Source organism: Hyperolius riggenbachi, chromosome 9 (genome assembly GCF_040937935.1).
Source record: "Hyperolius riggenbachi isolate aHypRig1 chromosome 9, aHypRig1.pri, whole genome shotgun sequence".
Taxonomy (NCBI): domain Eukaryota; kingdom Metazoa; phylum Chordata; class Amphibia; order Anura; family Hyperoliidae; genus Hyperolius; species Hyperolius riggenbachi.
In genome coordinates this window covers 203,137,503-203,155,780 of record NC_090654.1, presented here as the reverse complement: position 1 = coordinate 203,155,780, position 18,278 = coordinate 203,137,503, and the positions used below count along the sequence as shown (strand labels likewise).

General features: G+C 48.3%; 1 protein-coding gene across 1 annotated transcript in view; it reads right to left on the bottom strand.

The window, feature by feature from the left end:
• Positions 1 to 4,788, bottom strand: part of STXBP6 (syntaxin binding protein 6) — a 133,253-nt gene extending 128,465 nt beyond the window's left edge. Inside the window, exon 1 of the mRNA XM_068251788.1 lies at positions 4,364 to 4,788. The gene's annotated coding sequence lies outside the window, so the exon portion shown is untranslated. The remainder of the gene's footprint in view (positions 1 to 4,363) is intronic.
• Between the last annotated feature and the right edge of the window lie 13,490 nt (positions 4,789 to 18,278).

The window sequence follows — 18,278 nt, the reverse complement described above, 5'->3', positions numbered from 1 at the left end:
CATAGTCCTCAGCGTGTGCAGAGTGCCCGTGCAGAATTTGGGAGAGACTTCTGTGCCGCCCACCCTCGTACTGAGTTCCTGTGTGTCCCCGGTGCTGGGGTGTCCGTTACTCACCCCCTGGTGCCCGATTGTCTCCCCGGCATGTGCGGCATATGCATCGGTGGTGTGTCAGTCACTCACCGGTCTGCGCCGCTCGGAATCCCTCTGCCTCTCGTAGCCGCGGTCTCATTGCTATGGCGCCTTCTACTGACATCTGCAATCACGTCATAGCAATGAGACCGCGGCTACGAGAGGCAGAGGGATTCCGAGCGGCGCAGACCGGTGAGTGACTGACACACCACCGCTGCATATGCCGAACATGCCGGGGAGACAATCGGGCACCAAAGGGTTAGTAACGGACACACCAGCACCGCATATGCTGGAGGACACACAGGGGGTGGGCGGCACAGAAGTCTCTCCCAAATTCTGCTCGGGCACACTGCACACGCTGAGGACTATGCGGACAGCCGTTACCGGGCACTTCCAGATCTCATATTGGCACTTGGGGGGCCATATGCAGCACACGCGAGGGGGGCACAGAGGAGAGGGAGAAAGACGCACCACATACAAAGCTCCCAACTGTCCCTCTTTGGGAACCAACAAATGTGTCTCAAACTGCTCTGCTATGGTGGAGCACCATGTGCTGCTGTATGGAAAGAGGGGAGGGAATGCATGAAGCTATACTCTGCAGGAATTTCATGTGAAGATCTTGCAAGTAACATAAGTAACTGGATCAATTAACTGACCAGGAGGGTTGCTGCAGGTGAGTCCAGCAATGTCAGGAGACACCTGTATGCACTTTAGAACGGTAGGGGTACAGATGTCAGCTACACACACCATTCCAGTCTGGTATTTTCCACTGTATATGTACTTTCTACCTCCTCCAATCCATCTATATCCTCTAAACAATGCTTTCTTCTGCACCGTTGGACCACTGCATTTCCTAACCTCGACTTATACTTGAGTCAGTCATTTTTCCCAGTATATTTAGGTAAAAGTTAGGGGGTCGGCCTATACTCGGGTCGGCTTATATTTGAGTATATACAGTAGCATGATTTTAAAAATGGTCTCTTCCCGTAACATGCATGTCGCAACATATAGAACCACATCGCCCTTCACCTGTAACACGGGCGTAATGTGCGTGATATCCGGTACACCACAGCTACGCTTGCATTCTTACAACAAAATACAACACTCAGAATATAATGCAAGATTGTAGCTCAGTGACACATGGCCTTAAAATGTTTTCTGCAGGTGACAATCACCTTTAGAGGAACTTTAACCAAGGATTGAACTTTATCCCAATCAGTAGCTGATACCCCTTTTACCATAGATCATCAGGGGGTTCTGTATGGCTGATAATGTGGTAAAACCCCTTCCACATGACCATGGTCCTGCCAGTTTGCCATCTGTGAACCTCTTTACATTGTAGGAAATAACAGCTTTTTCCAACTGCCAAGCAAGCAGTGTGCATAGAACTTTTAGTAATGAACATTCCGTGCAGATCCCCTGGCAGAACTAAAGATGTCACCACCAGTTATACATTTCAGAATGTAAATCAGGGAGAGAAAAGGTTTTACAATGGGGGAACGCTACTAAATCGTTTATAAGTATTGTAAAATGTAAGCAATTTCATTAATTATGTTATAATCACTACAGTTCCTATTTGAATATGGCTACGGCATTGGTCCTAACATTAAGGCTGGTTTCTGGGCTCGTTTCCACTGTAGCGGTGCGGAATCGCCTGGATTCCACCGCTGAAGAAATCGCATGCGGCTGCGTTTCCCTATGCGGATTTACCCGCGATTTCGCATGCGATTTCGCATGGCAAGGAGCCAGGCGAATTTAACCATGTCACTGCCTGTGTAAAGTTCCATTGCCTTTCATGCGAAATCGCGGGGAAATCCGCATGACAAAGCCGCATGCGATTTCCCTATTGAATGCATTAGCGGCGATTCGCCCGCATTCCTGACGCACGCGAAATCTGACGACCCTGTCGTGCAGATTTTTCCCGCACCGAAAAACGCCGCCGCAGACGTGGAAACAGCCCCATCCACTAACATTGAGTATGCGAATCCGCATGCAGTGGCCGCATGCGGATTCGCTATAGTGGAAACGAGCCCTCACAGTGGGACGTTGCGTTTTAGGGGACGTTATGGTCGCATAACGTGCCCCTAACGCAACGCCTGGTGGTGTTTGGGCAGGACGCTACCAAGAGCCGCGTTACAAGCAGCTCTTGGTGCGCCTGCTCTGTCGGAGGCACTGCGGAGACCACGTGAGCGGAGCTCTCCGCATCACGTAGTCCCGCCAGCCAATCCGCGGCCGCTCCAGGATGTAAACACAGCAAGTGCAGTGAATAATAAGTAGCCATGTGCCTGGCTACGTAGCGGCCTCTCCCCGCCTCCTCTCCGCCCATTGAAAGAAAAAAAAAAAAAACCCCTACTGAGCATGTGCAAACCGTCTAACGCGGCTTAGCCGCGTGTAAAGTACTGCATGCAGTACGTTATGTACACGTGCTGCGTTACAACGTAACGCAACGTGGGCACTGTGAACAGCCCATTGATTTTTCATTGTTGTGCGTTGGGGTGCGTTAGAGGCTGTTCTAACGTGTGCCTGTAACGTCCCACTGTGAAACCAGCCTAACTATTGTTAATTATGGTTAAAGGGGGGGGGGGGTCGGGGGAAAATGAGCTTAACTTACCCGGGGCTTCTAATGGTCCCCCGCAGACATCCTGTGTTGGCGCAGCCACTCACCGATGCTCCGTCCCGCCTCCAGTTCACTTCTGGAATTTCTGACTTTAAAGTCAGAAAACCACTGCGCCTGCACGCCCGTGCCTTCGCTCCCGCTGATGTCACCAGGAGTGTACTGCGCAGACACAGACCATACTGGGCCTGCGCTGTGCGCTCTTGATGACATCAGCGGGATCGAGGACACGGCAACGCAGGCGCAGTGGTTTTCAGACTTTAAAGTCTGAAATTCCAGAAGTGAACCGGAGGCGGGGCCGGAGCATCGGTGAGTGGCTGCGCCAACACAGGATGTCGGCGGGGGACCGTTAGAAGCCCCGGGTAAGTTCAACTCATTTTCCCCTGACCCCCCTACAGTATCCCTTTAAAGCAGAACATACAGCATACAACTTAAACAAGTCTTTATCCAATGTTAACAACAAAAACTGTAGTATGAGGATTAGCAGATCAGATAGAGCTTACCTGCACTTCTTAAGTAACTATATACATCCATATGTGTAATACATTTTCATTTCATCAATGTTTTAATTGGCTCAAAACACCAAATCTCTTACTAACACTGTAGGGCTAGCATAGCATCAACAACCCAACCCAATTTGCGATATAAAGATCAAGTCAACTACTGCACCTGCATCTTTCTGATATTTTGGCAGACGTGAATGTGCCTTACTACTGTTCGTTATATTTCTGTGTCAAAGGCTAATGATCCATTAAATTGCTATTCAGCTAGTGCACTTTGAAATCCATCGCCGCTCTTCCCAAATTAAGCTGGCCTGGCCATACACTTGGCAACCAGTTTGATCCCTCTGAGATTGAAATCTGATCAGAGAGGCATCCATTACTGTTCACAGATTTTCAATAGATTGCAGCCTGCCAGGCCCCCCAGATCTTTCCTATCTAATGAGTGCCTCCCGCCCATGCGGTGTGCTGGCAGCGGAGTATAGGCTCACCTGTCCGCTGGCACACTCCTGCTGTGTCCTCTCTCCATCATCACCTATACCACATGACCCGGTGGTCAGGTACCTCATTGATAGAGAGGACACACAGCGGGTGTGTGCCAACAGACAGGTGGACATACACTTTGCTGTCATCTCTCTGCACAGCCTGGGGGAGCACATTTTAGATGAGAGGATCTCATTTAGATAAAGATTAGTCAGGGGGTTGTTGGTCATCCCGAAACCAAACACCACTACCGATGTGCCCCCAATCGTCCAGTTTCGAGCTAGATCTTTCCATCCTGTGCGCCCCATACTTTTAATTAATATTGCTCAGAAATTGATCGAAATTAAAATCGTGTGGCAACAATCTCCAGCAGATTCAATCATAATGATCAAATCTGCTGGTAAGATCGAGCAAGTCTATGGGCACCTCAAGCCTCTAAACTTGCCAACATACACACAAAGCAAACTAAATGAAAAAAGAACAAGAGCATCAGCAAAGCTCAACAGTAGTTGCAACTTGCTTTCAGCTAGAATAATATAGTGACCCCAGCTTCAGCAGCCAGAGTTCCTAAACTAAGCAGCAGCCAGGAGCTCACAGCTATGAATGCCACTTCTTGCTGTAGCTATGAGACACTCACCTATAGGCACAGCTCCACGTATACTGGGATGTGCTGCACTGCTGTCCGGAGCGGGATATGCCAATCTCTGGCCAGGAGGAGACACACCGGCCAGACAAGAGGTGTGGCAGCAGCAGCCAGGCAGGCAGGGCTCGGGATATAAGACTTCGGTCACACGGGTGTTACGTTACTGCTAGTCTCACCCAGGACAGGGAAGATCCCGATCTCCTCCCCGGAGCGGATCCCGTAACGCAGCTGCCCCCCCGGCTAACTGACTGCAGGACCCCGGCCGCTCCCAGCAGTGTGCCCGGCCACCGAGCTCTCCCGTCCCGGGCTGCACTATGTTCTGCGGACTCGGAGCACAGTACTGCAAAGCTGGGGGCGCTCACATGTGAGCTGCATTGCAGAAAGGCGGCATCCCCGGGTTCACCATGAACGTGCACCTTCTCCCCGGAGGCCACTAGGTGGTGCTGCTAATGGCTGAGCCGTGCCAGTCGCAAAGTAACCTTACCTTGTTTCTCTGAAGATAAGAACTTCCCTGAAAATATGCCCTAGCATGATTTTTTAGGATTTTTGAGGCTGCTCGAAATATGAACTTCACTCCAAAATAAGCCCTAGTTACAGTTCCTAAAATAGTCAAATGAAAGGGAACCTAAAGTGACTGTGAGTTCCTCGGTTAAATAAACCTGAGATACAGTGGCGTACCTAGGGCATTTGACACCCTGTGCTGGTTATTATAAGCCCCCCCCCCCCAAAAAAAAAGTGTGGCATAATAAGCGCGCCACAGTGGGTAAAGCCAGGGATAGGTGCTCCCTGTATAGTAAAGTGGGCAGCATTTCACCAGAAATCGTAAAGTGGGCAGCATTTCACCAGAAATTAATCATAAAGTGGGCAGCATTTCACCATAAAATAATCGTAAAGAGAGCAGTATTTCACCAAAAATCGTAAAGTGGGCAGCATTTCACCAGAAAATAATCGTTATGTGGGCAGCATTCACCAGAAAATAATCGCTATGTGGGGAGCATTCACCAGAAAATAATCATTATGTGGGAAGCATTCACCCGAAAATAATTGTTATGCGGGCAGCATTCACCAGTAAATAATCGTTATGAGGGCAGCATTCACCAGAAAATAATCGTTATGTGGGCAGCATTCACCAGAAAATAATCGCTATGTGGGGAGCATTCACCAGAAAATAATCATTATGTGGGAAGCATTCACCCGAAAATAATTGTTATGCGGGCAGCATTCACCAGAAAATAATCGTTATGAGGGCAGCATTCACCAGAAAATAATCGTAATGTGGGCAGCATTCACCCAAAAATAATCGTTAAGTGGGCAGCATTCACCAGAAAATAATCGTTATGTGGGCAGCATTCACCAGAAAATAATCGTAATGTGGGCAGCATTCGCCCAAAAATAATCGTTAAGTGGGCAGCATTCACCAGAAAATAATCGTTATGTGGGCAGCATTCACCAGAAAAGAATCGTAATTTGGGCAGCATTCGCCAGAAAATAATCGCTATGTGGGCAGCATTCACCAGAAAATAATCGTTATGTGGGGAGCATTCACCAGAAAATAATCGCTATGTGGGCAGCATTCACCAGAAAATAATCGCTATGTGGGGAGCATTCACCAGAAAATAATCGCTATGGGGGGAGCATTCACCAGAAAATAATCGTTATGTGGGGAGCAATCACCAGAAAATAATTGCTATGTGGGCAAGTCACCAGAAAATAATCGCAATGTGGGGAGCATTCACCAGAAAATAATCGTTATGTGGGGAACATTCACCAGAAAATAATCACAATGTGGGGAGCATTCACCAGAAAATAATCGCTATGTGGGGTGCATTCACCAGAAAATAATCGTTATGTGGGCAGCTTTCACCAGAAAATAAACCTGTAGAAAAAAAAATTCACTCACCTGGCGCGCAGCTCCCCGATGATCCTCCAGCGACGATCCTCCTGCAGCCAGTGTAAATTTTCTGCGCTGACAGGCAAAGAACAGGGTTACGGGAAGATGGAGCCCGAAGCTCTGTACTGGAGACACGAATAGTCTCCAGTGCAGGGCTTCGGCAGCCATCTTCCCGTAGCCCTGCTCTGCCTCCAGGAGGCAGTCCCCGAGTTCAACTCCTGGGGGGTCCCAGGTGGGCAGCGGGGAAGAGAGGCAGAAGGAGGTGACCCAGGTGGGGGAGGGGGGGATCTGTCCCCCCTCCCCACTGCTGTCCTCTACTCCTCCTTCTAGCGCTGCTCTTCCCCTACCATGGGGGGTCGTGGCGACACCCCTTTGAGTGTCAGTCACCCGGGGCGCCATGCCCCCCTGTGCCCAATGGTAGGGACGCCACTGCTGAGATATAACTAGTTGCGGTATTTATACTTACCTGTACGTATCTTTGTGTTTATCTTACTCACAATCATTACCATTTCGTAGTTGATTTTCCTCTTGTGGCCGGATCCAGGGAAGCAGGAAATTCGGGCGTCCGCTGGCGGCGAAAATTTGGGGGCCATAAAAATATCGGCTATAGAGGGGAATTTGGAGGCCACACAGCACCCAATATACATAAGGAGCTGAGGCTGACCCAGGGGCGGACTGACCATTAGGGCACTCGGGCATGGACCGAGGGCCCGTGGTCAGGGGGGGCCCGCCACCCGCCAGAGAAGCCTGACCAGGAGGGGAGACAGCCAGTGAAGGAGGGCAATGGGCATAGCAGCGGAGAAGGGGGGAAGTTCCCCCCCCCCCTTCTCTCACCTTGGGGCCCCCCTTCCTGGCTGTCCCCTCCGTAATCTGTAATGTGTCGGACAGCTGGAAACGGCTGACAGCAGGCGGAGACGCTGTTCAGCCACCGGAGGGATCGCTGATCTGTGTGCAGCTAGTGTGGGCTTGAGAAGCCCAGACTAGCTGCACACAGATCAGCGATGCCTCCGGTGGCTGAACAGCGGTAAGTCTCCGCCTGCTGTCAGCCACTTCCAGCTGTCCGACACATTACAGATTATGGAGGGGACAGCCAGGAAGGGGGGCCCCAAGGTGAGAGAAGGGGGGGGGAACTTCCCCCCTTCTCCGCTGCTATGCCCATCGCCCTCCTTCACTGGCTGTCTCCCCTCCTGGAGACACCTACAAGCCTGGCTGCTTATACTGGGGGCACTTATAGACCTAGCTACATATACTGAGGGCACCTATAGACCTGGCTATACTGGAGAGACCTATACACCTGGCTGCATATACTGGGGAGACCTATACACCTGGCTGCATATACTGGGGAGACCTATACACCTGGCTACATATACTGGGGGCACTTATACACCTGACTACATATACTGGGGGAACTTATAGACCTAGCTACATATACTGAGGGCACCTATAAACCTGGCTATACTGGGGACACCTATACACCTGGCTGCAAATACTGGGGAGACCTATACACCTGGCTACATATACTGGGGGCACTTACAGACCTGGCTATACTGGGGAGACCTATACACCTGGCTGCATATACTGGGGAGACCTATACACCTGGCTGCATATACTGGGGGCACTTACAGACCTGGCTATACTGGGGAGACCTATACACCTGGCTGCATATACTGGGGAGACCTATACACCTGGCTGCATATACTGAGGGCACTTATACACCTGACTACATATACTGGGGGCACTTATAGACCTAGCTACATATACTGGGGGCACCTATAAACCTGGCTATACTGGGGACACCTATACACCTGGCTGCATATACTGGGGAGACCTATACACCTGGCTATACTGGGGAGACCTATACACCTGGCTATACTGGGGAGACCTATACATCTGACTGCATATACTGGGGGCACCTATACACCTGGCTGCATATACTGGGGGCACCGATACACCTGGCTGCATATACTGGGGGCACCTATAGACCTGGCTATACTGGGGACACCTATACACCTGGCTACATATACTGGGGACACCTAAAGACCTGGCTATCTATACAGGAGACACCTATAGACCTGGCTATCTTAACTGGGAACATCTATAGACCTGGCTATCTTAAATGGGGACATCTATAGACCTGGTTATCTATTCTGGGGACACCTGTAGATTAGGCTACTTATACTGGGGACACCTATAGACCTGGATACCTGCACTGGGAAAACATATAGACCTGGATACTTCCACTGGGGATACCTTTTGACCTGGTTACCTATACTGGGGGCACCTATTTTGGCGGAACTGCTGCCAGATTAACTATTTTTGGGGAACTGCTGCTCTCAGATTAAGTGTAGTTTGAGAAACAGCTGCCAGATTATGTGTATTTTTGGGGAACTGCTGCCAGATTGTGTATAATGGGGGAACTGCTGCTTCCAGATTCTGTGTATTTTGGGGGAACCACTGCTGCTACATGTATTTTGGGTGATCCGCTGCCAAATTATGTGTATTTGGGGGAACCGCTGCTGCCAGATAACGTCTATTTTGGGGGAACGACTGCCATATTATCTGTATTTTGGAGAAACCTCTGCCAAATTGCATGGATTTTTGGTGAAATGCTGTCAGATTACATGTATTTTGGGGGGAAACACTATGACAGAGTTCAGACTTCCCCGGCAGACCTTTTACACCACTGCTAAGGTCATGTATATTTTGCCCCACCCATGACCACGCCCACATTTGTTGCGTGACCACACCCATTTTTTTGTCTCTGTACGATATCTCAATATAACATATTAACTGTTGTCAATAAATGATTATATCTTAGTCTGTAAAAATATAACGTGAAAGGTGGGAAACACTGGTATGGGGGCCCCATAATCTCCTATTATCCGGGGCCCCCATGAGTTGTCAGTCCGCCCCTGGGCTGACCACAACGCAAAATACGGTTACAAATAGTGGGCGCTTGCAGGCACTCAAATTTCTCCCCTTTACCAATAATTCTATGGGCACCCATGGCAACATCAGAACATTTGTGTTTTTGCAGGGGGATTTTCCACGAATTGGCAGCGGGGAAGGGGGGGGGGGGCGTTAAGGTTAGCTGGGGGGGGGGGGTTAAGGTTAGCCTGGGGGAGTGGTCACGTTTAGCCATGGGGGGTGGTTAAATTTGGGCATTGGTAGTGGGAGGGTTCAATGTAAGAATAGGGGTATGTTTAGCTGTAGAATATTGTATTTATTACTGATATTTTACTATCGTCAGTTGCACTGTAACAGTAGAATATCAGTAGATTTACTGATATTCTACTATTGGCTTTTATGTTTTCCATGAACCTGCCACATTGGCCTTGAACTTATTTATGCCTGTAGTCACCAGGACATTAGGCTGCTTGCAGATCAGTTTCTAGGCTAATTTGCTCCCAAGGCGAGGGTGTAAAAATGCAAGAACATTATTTGCAATGCAGTATTTAGCTCCTCGGCATAGGGAACTAGGTATAGGTGCTCTCAGTATAGGTATCCAGATATAGATGCCCCACTATAGGTAGCCACTAGTCAGGTATAGGTCCCCCCAGTATAGGTAGCCACATATAGGTGCCCCTAATATATGTAGCTAGGTATAGGTGCCCCCAGTATAGGTAGCTAGGTATAAGTGCCCTTGTATAGACAGGTAGCCAGGTATAGCCCCCCCCCCCCCAGTATAAGTAGCCATATATAGGTGCCCCCAGTATTGGTAGCCAGGTATATGTGCCCCCAGCATAGGTATCCATGTATAGGTGCCCCCCCAGTATATGTAGTCAGTTATAGGTGCCCCCAGTATAGGTATCCAGCAGGGGCATAACTAGAAGTCTACGGCCCCCCTGCAAGAACCTGAGCGGGCCTCCCCCCTGGGGCCCGCTCAAGGCCGTTTTGGGGGGGCAGGAGGTGTTGCAGCATGAGGAGAGAGCATTGCACATTGGCAGGGACAGTCCCCCCTCCCTCACCTCGGGCTTTCCCCTCTGCGCTCCCCTCCTGTATCTATTACTGGCAGCTATAAATACCACCATTCACCGCTGGAGGTCTCTGATCTGTAAGGGCTTCACAATACTTCCTGTTTTAACATGTGTCACCATTATAGGTTGCCAGGTATAGCCCCCCCCCCCCCCCCTTAGTATAAGTAGCCACATATAAGTGCCTCTAATATAGATAGCCAAGTATAGGTGCCCCCAGTATAGGTTTGCCAGGTATAAGTGCCACCAGTATAGCTAGCCAGGTATAGGTGTCCCTAGTATAGGTAGCCAAGTATAGGTGCCCCAGTATAGGTAGCTAGGTATAGGTTCTACCCCCCCCCCATCCCCCAGCTTTCACAGGCTGAGGGATTACAGTGAAGGAGAGGGGAGCAGTGGATACACAGGGCACTCAGCCATGGGAAGGGGGGCTGACTCCTCCCTCTTTCTCCTCTGACCCCCCCTCCACAGAAAAGATTTGTGGCAGCCAGAAGCCTCATAGTCCAAACTCACATCAAGGGCTCCATGTGAGGTTCACTGCCGCCGGGCTGCTCTGTTTCCAGGGCCACTCACTACTTCTGCTAACAGGTAGTAGTGAGCAGCGCTGGAGAAAAAGAAGGCCAATCAAAACTGGGTACACGTAAGAGTGATGTGCAGGTACTCTGCAGGAGAATGAAGGGATTATTCCTCTATTAGGGCTGGTGCACAACAAAAAAGCGCTTGGCTAATGTACAGTATTTGAATGAGATGGATCACACCAGAGCGTTGTGATTTTTTTCCCAAACGCAGGTCTTGCAGCATTTCTACTGATTTCTGAGGCAATTCTGCCTCAATGTTAAGTATAGGAAAGTGGAAAATTGCTCTGAAAAGCACTAGATCAGAGCAATTTTCCAAGCGTTTTTGTTACAGAAGCTGTTCAGTTACAGCTCTCCTGTAACAAAAAATAAAAAACGCTACACAAAAATGCTCGTAAAATCACTAGGCATGATTAGAAAATCGGTAGCCACATGCCTAGAAAAATGGCTTCAAAAAGCACGGAGCGTTTGCGATTACGCTAGTGCTTTGTGGTGTGCACTGGCCCTTATACATTCCTCACAAACCAGGTTTACAGGTGATAGAGAACACCTCTACAATGTGCGCAACATTCTCAGTGGATTCACAATGGCTATGCTGCAGGTTGTGCATATGTACTACTGTGTAACTTAATTCGTAGTCACCAAACCCAATTTTAACAACAGATCAAACTGACTGTTGTTAGTAAATTAGAATTAGTAAAGGAGCTGACAATAGTTACATGTGCTGCTAAGTTTACACTTAAATGAACTTGTTTAAAGGAACACTATCGATTAACATGTTTCTTTTAACCTGGGATTGAGAGAGTTTCTGAAATGCTGGTAAATAATGATGTATACAAATCACTTGCTTATCTCTTTTGTTTACTGTATCAAATTCCTTTCACTCTAAACTGAGGCAGAGTGAACCATGAGGGGAGTGGGAACTCCCTCACAGCGCACCTGTTAACCCTGTGTGGTTTTTTTTTGTTTGTTTGTTTTTTTGCTTTCAGAGAAAAATACTCTGTAGTCTGATATGCAAAGAAACAAACAAACAAAAAACAAAACACCGTGCATTGAAGCAGACACCCCTTTTTAAAATTGTCCCAATAGAGCTAAAACCTACAATAAAAATATTTTTATATCAGCGCAACCATTAATAATCATAAATCAGTTCTTGACTTGAAAAGCTGCCAAAGTCCAACACTCCAGTGTAGCGTCTTCTAAACAAATGCAAATATAAGCCTTCAGCGCTAATGTCAAGAATCCACCACCAGAAACACCATAAAACTAGGTTTTTACAGACATGAATTACAGGGTCTGTAACAAAGCGTCATTAGGTCAGCAGCCGGTATCTTCCCAGCTGGCCTCCTTTCCCAGTTCTGGTGTCAACAGTTATTTACAGATTCTCATCCGTGGTGATTCCAAACTAATGCATGAAATGATAATAAACTCATCTAAGTGTATCAATTTTAAATTTTTTATATCAATTCCATTAAAAAACAAACAATATAATATTACTCACATCAGGGCCCTTATGACAGGGACCCAGAGCAGAATACAGCGTTGTACATATCACAGAATGCCATCCAGCCAAGCGTTCACCACACTGACTGGTTTCACTACTATTGTTTCCTCAGGGGCTGAGGAAACTATAGTAGTGATACCGGTCGGGTGTGGCGGACGTTTGGCTGGACAGCATCCTGTGATATGTACAACGCTGATCGAATTTGGTCTGTCCACAATGAAGCAAAGACCTTATCTATTTTCTTGGGTCAGGTGTGCCCCCCAACCTGAACACACTCATATAGCCGGCGGTCATTGCTTCATTGTGATACGCAAGCCCCTTCACCGCGGCAAGGTAACGATCACTAAGGGGAATTGACACATGTACATGCCTTTTGTTTTGTTGCTGCAGCTGCAGTGCAGCCAGCGAAATTAGGCAGGCATATACACACACCAGAAAAATTATTATTGCTAACAGCGACCTTAAAAATTCAGGAATCCGACTGGAGTCCTGGACCCTGTTGGTGGTGGCGGAGAAGGCAGTCAAGCGGCCTGCAGGCAGAAATGCTGTGTGGGGACCAACTTAGTCATGGGGCAGGCAGTCACACGGCGTGCAGGCAGAGATGCTGTATTTGGGGCAGAGCCGGGACAAGGTCCTCCAGCACCCAAGGCTGAGACACCAAAGTGCGCACCCCCATCCCTCCCACCCCAGCTGTCACACACTGATTGCTATTAGACTAAGAGCGCCACAGGGCCCACAACCTCCCCAACACCTTAATATCTATTTATCTGGCTTGCAGTCACTGCTATGTATCCCCTTTTCTTATTTCTTACTGCTTCATACACAATTAGGAATAACAGCTGAATGAATTTTGCGCCCTCTCCTGAACTGCGCCCTGAGGCTGGAGCCTCTCCAGCCTATGCCTCGGCCCGGCCCTGATTTGGGGACTGACTTAGTCTTTGGGCAGGCAGTAACCCTCCAGGATCTATGCCTCATTCCTTTTGATAAAGGTGAGGTACTAAACACTTTTGTGACCTAGGCAACTTCTCTTCTCAGTGACAATGCCTCCAGCTGCGCTGAAGGTCCTTTCTGACAGGACGCTTGAGGCAGGGCAAGACAGAAGTTGGATGGCAAATTGTGACAGCTCTGGCCACAGGTCAATCCTGCGAAACCCAGTAGTTCAAGGGTTCATCGCTGCTCACAGTGTCTACATCCACACTTAAGGCCAGGTAGTCGGCTACCTGCCGGTCGATACGTTGCTGGAGGGTGAATCCGGAAGTGCTAAGGCGAGGCGTTGGACTAAAGAATGTCCGTGTTACAATCTGCATCTGCTGGTAGATTCCTGCATGTACTACCTCTGCTTCACCAGCAGATGTCACCAGCCTCTATGAATTTACAGCCTGAACTTTCCTCTGCCCACCAGTAGAGGGTGGACTTTCTGGATATCTCTCCACAGACAGGGAGGAGGCCTGGACTATCACATGGTCTTTCAGCATGGCATTTAAGCCACACCTGAACACTCAGAACTTGCTAGCTCTTTGTTCCTGATCCTAGCCATCCTGCCCTGAGTTCCCTGTTCCTGGTGTTAGTGCCTTGATTCCCTGCTGTATTGATCTCCTGTGTTTTGACCTTGTGTCTTGTATTCCGACTACTCTTTGCCTAGCGATTACTGTACTGTTTGATCTCCTGTGTATGACCTATGCTTGCTGAATATCCGTGTGTCTCCTCCTCGATTGTTTATCCTGCATTTATATACATCTATTGTGCTTACTATTCTGGATCCAGGGTCCGTGTGCACACAGTTCTATACACTGGACCTACTCTGCATAACTCGCTTATGCAGAGAGGTCCTTGTATAAACCCTGATTTTCATACCTTCCTGTATGCTTATTGTTTGTATCTACCTGTATTATTGGTTGCAGTGCATGTATGTGTGTAGAATACATTGCCTGCAAGTCTATGCTGATTGTTTCCTTGCATGAGGTTAATGCACAGCATTACTCTATTTTTATTTAATAATAAATTCTTATTATTCATTTATTCCTGGTTTTGTCAGTCTTTTCCTAAACAGTGACATCTCTGCCTGGTTGCGGGTTTGTGCGTTGTTTTCTGTTTGCTCCAGGTGCAGCGCACAAACTCCATGCAAATTATAACCGCATGTTCGACATCACCATGAGATCGCTAGAGCGTCCTGTCCTTGCCTGCTTGGACATGGGAGAAGGTTTACTAGCAGTTGGTAATGTAAGACTAAGGAAGCAGGAGGAAATAAATTATATATAAAAGTACAAATTTTATTAATGACCAAAATACAAACACATATATATGTAAATCTATTTAAAATTGACCAGAACACACAGGTGGGCCACCATGTCTAGGCCAGATGGAAAAATGTAGGGGATCCCCTAAAAAAATATATTTTTTGATATATTTCTGATGATGCCTGACCTGTGGACCTGCACATCAATTATTTTGTGATAACATATGCAGTAAGACCACCTATTGTGATGGATTGAATCTCTCTATCAGCCGTTATTCAGCCTTTTGATCCTGCAAATCACTGGAAATATTATAGCAACACAGCCGGAATCTGATACACCTGTGCTTTTTCTACTAGGATGTCTTTTTCCATTTAGGTCCTGGACACTTGGCCCTTAAAACCAATGAAACATTGCAGCAACACAGCCAGTATCTGATACACCTGTGCTTTTCTACTAGGATGTCTTTTTCCATTTAGGTCCTGGACACTTGGCCTTTAAAACCAATGATATATTTCTCTCCAAGGTCTTTTGTTTCAATTTTACCTGCTAGGAGTCGCTTCCCCCTTTTTTGCATTAAGATATTTGATGGATTGCGCACTATCAATATATTTTTTTAGGGGATCCCCTACATTTTTCCATCTGGCCTAGACATGGTGGCCGACCTGTGTGTTCTGGTCAATTTTAAATAGATTTACATATATATGTGTTTGTATTTTGGTCATTAATAAAATTTGTACTTTTATATATAATTTATTTCCTCCTGCTTCCTTAGTCTTTCATTGGTCATATTGAGAAGTCTCAGACTTGTGAAGGATTATTTGTGATAGGAATTTTTAGGACCCATTTGTCTAAATTGAACTAGCAGTTGGTACCTTTATTCCGTTGTGCTGTGACATCACCCTTAAACGCACTGTAAAACATAGTTGCCAGCTTGTTCTGCATGTGCAGCATCCTTACTGCCTTCAGGTGAGTTGGTAACATGTCCACCACTTTGTGCCTATACTGAGGGTCTAGTAGCGTGGCCACCCAGTACAGGTCATTCCCCTTGAGTTTTTTTTTATACGGGGGTCCCTCAACAGGCTGGACAGCATGAAATATGCCATCTGCACAAAGTTGGATCCAGACGTACTATCCAACTCCTCTTGCTCTACCTCAGTGATGTCAGGTAAGTTCTCCTCCTCCCCTCAGCCACGAACAATACCACGGGAGCATTGAGCAGCACAAGCCCCCTGCGACGCCTGCTGTGGTTGTTCTTTTGCTGCCTCCTCCTCCTCAAAAAAAAAAACCACTTTCCTCTTCCCCACACGACTTTTCCTCCTCCTCCTCCCCCCTCTGTGCTACCGCAGGTGTTGAGGAAATATCTGGTTCTGATGAGAATTGATCCCACAACTCTTCCTCCTGTAACTGTTCCTGTTCACACTCATCCACAGCTTGATTCACCACTCTACACACGGCACGCTCCAGGAAGAAGGCATACAGGATCAAATCGCTGATGGCGTCTTCACTGCGACTCACCATGTTTGTCACCTCCTCAAACGGCTGCATGAGTCTGCAGGCATTTTGCACGAGTGTCCAGTACTTCGGCCAGAACATCCCCATCTCCCCAGACTGTGTCCTTTGACTGTAGTTGTAGAGATACTGTTTGACGGCTTTCTCCTGTTGTAGCAGGCGGTCGAACATCAGGAGGGTCAAATTCCAGTGAGTTGGGCTATCACAAATCAAGCGCCTTACTGGCAAGTTGTTTCTCCGCTGAATATTGGCCAAGCATGCCATGGCCGTGTAAGACCTCCTGAAATGCCCACACACCTTCCTGGACTGCTTCAGGACGTCCTGTAAGCCTGGGTACTTATACACAAATCTCTGAATTATTAGATTCAGCATGTGCCATGCAGGGTACATGTGTCAACTTTCCCAAATTCAAAGCCGAAATGAGATTGCTGCCATTGTCACACACCACGTTGCCGATCTCCAGTTGGTGCGGGGTCAGTCACTGATCCACCTGTTTGTTCAGAGCAGCCAGGAGAGCTGTTCCAGTGTGACTCTCCGCTTTGAGACATGTCTAAGATGGCGTGACAGCGTCATACCTGGCATGCAGCATAGGCCCTGGGGAGCTGGGGCTGTGTAGCTGGAGAGGAGATCGCAGTACCAGTAGAGTTGCGCTGCCACCCAGTCGAGGAGGAGTAGGACGACAGTGAAGAGGATGTAGCAGAAGGAGAAGGAGAGGAGGTGGCAGCAGGCCTGCCTGCAAGCCGAGGAGGTGTCACAAGTTGGTCTGCTGCACAGCCACATACTCCCTGCTTGCCATCGGTCACCAGGTTGACCCAATGGGCTGTGTAAGTAATGTACCTGCCCTGACCGTGCTTGGCAGACCAGGCATCCGTGGTCAGATGGACCCTTGACCCAACGCTGTGTGCCAGAGATGACAGCACTTGCCTTTCTACTTTCCGTTACAGTTTGGGTATCACCGTTTTAGAGAAATAATTGCGGCCTGGTATCTTCCACTGTGGTGCCCCAATGGCCACAAATTTTCGGAAGGCCTCAGAGTCCACCAGCTGGGGAGCTAACAGTTCCGCCAAGCCAGCTGTCAGATACCGGGCAAGGGGGTGACTGGCAGATATTGGCTTCCTCCGCTTAAAGATTTCCCACACGGACACCTGCCTGCTGCTGTGGGCAGAGTAGCAGGAACCGCTCAAGGTGAGAGGCGGAGTGGAGGAGGTTGGTTGTTATTGTGAACGTGCAAGGGAGAAAGTGGCTGAAGATGATGCACCTGAAGAAGGAAGAGGAGAAGGAGGGTGGCTTTGCTTTTGTGTGCTGCTTTTGCTCGGGTGGTCTTCCCATTGCAGTTTGTGCCTTTTCTGCATGTGCCTCTGTAAGGCAGTTGTCCCTACGTGGGTGTTGGCCTTTCCATGGCTCAATTTTTAGTGGCAGAGAGTACAGATGGCATTGCTCTGATCTTTGACATACACACTAAAAAATTTCCACACCGCTGAGCCACCCTGGGGTGTGGGCACTATGGTGGAGTCAGCAGTTGACGTTGAAGGGCATGTTGGCTGGCTGTCCATAGGTGGCGATACATGGCGCCAGACACTGCCACCAGCTGTTTCTGATGACGAGCTCCCCCTGCTTCTTTTAGCAACTCGTCTCCTCCTACTCCTCTCTGACTCCCCCTCTGAACTGTCCCCCTGTTCATCTCCTCTATTGGGAACCCACGTGGCATCCGTATCCTCATAATCATCATAATCATCCTCCCCAGCTTCGCTTGTATCAAACACCTCCAAAACTGCACCAACAGCAGGTACTTCATCATCCTCCTCCTCACACATTACGTCCATAGTGTCGCCTAACTCAGACATGTGAGGTGGTGTAACTTGCTTATCGCCTTCATCTTGTTGTAACAATAATGGCTGTGAATCAGTGATTTCCCCACCAAATAACTCCTGCGAAGTATCAATTGTAGTGGATGTGGTACTTGCAGTAGCGCTGGTGGTTGCGGAAGATGAGTGTGATGCTCAGCTGGCTGCACAGGCAGACAGCTGTTTGTCCATTCCTCTAGTCTGTGGGCTGCAGGTCTCTGGAACAGAGACCTGTCTTTCCATTGCAAGTTTCTGGTCTGTTCTCTTGCTGGGGAATTTGCATACATTCGTTATGCAAATCCCCTACCTGCCTTCTTTGATTGGCACTATAAGAGCTTTATGTTTCCCAGAAGGCTTTGCTGGTCATTTCCCTTCCAT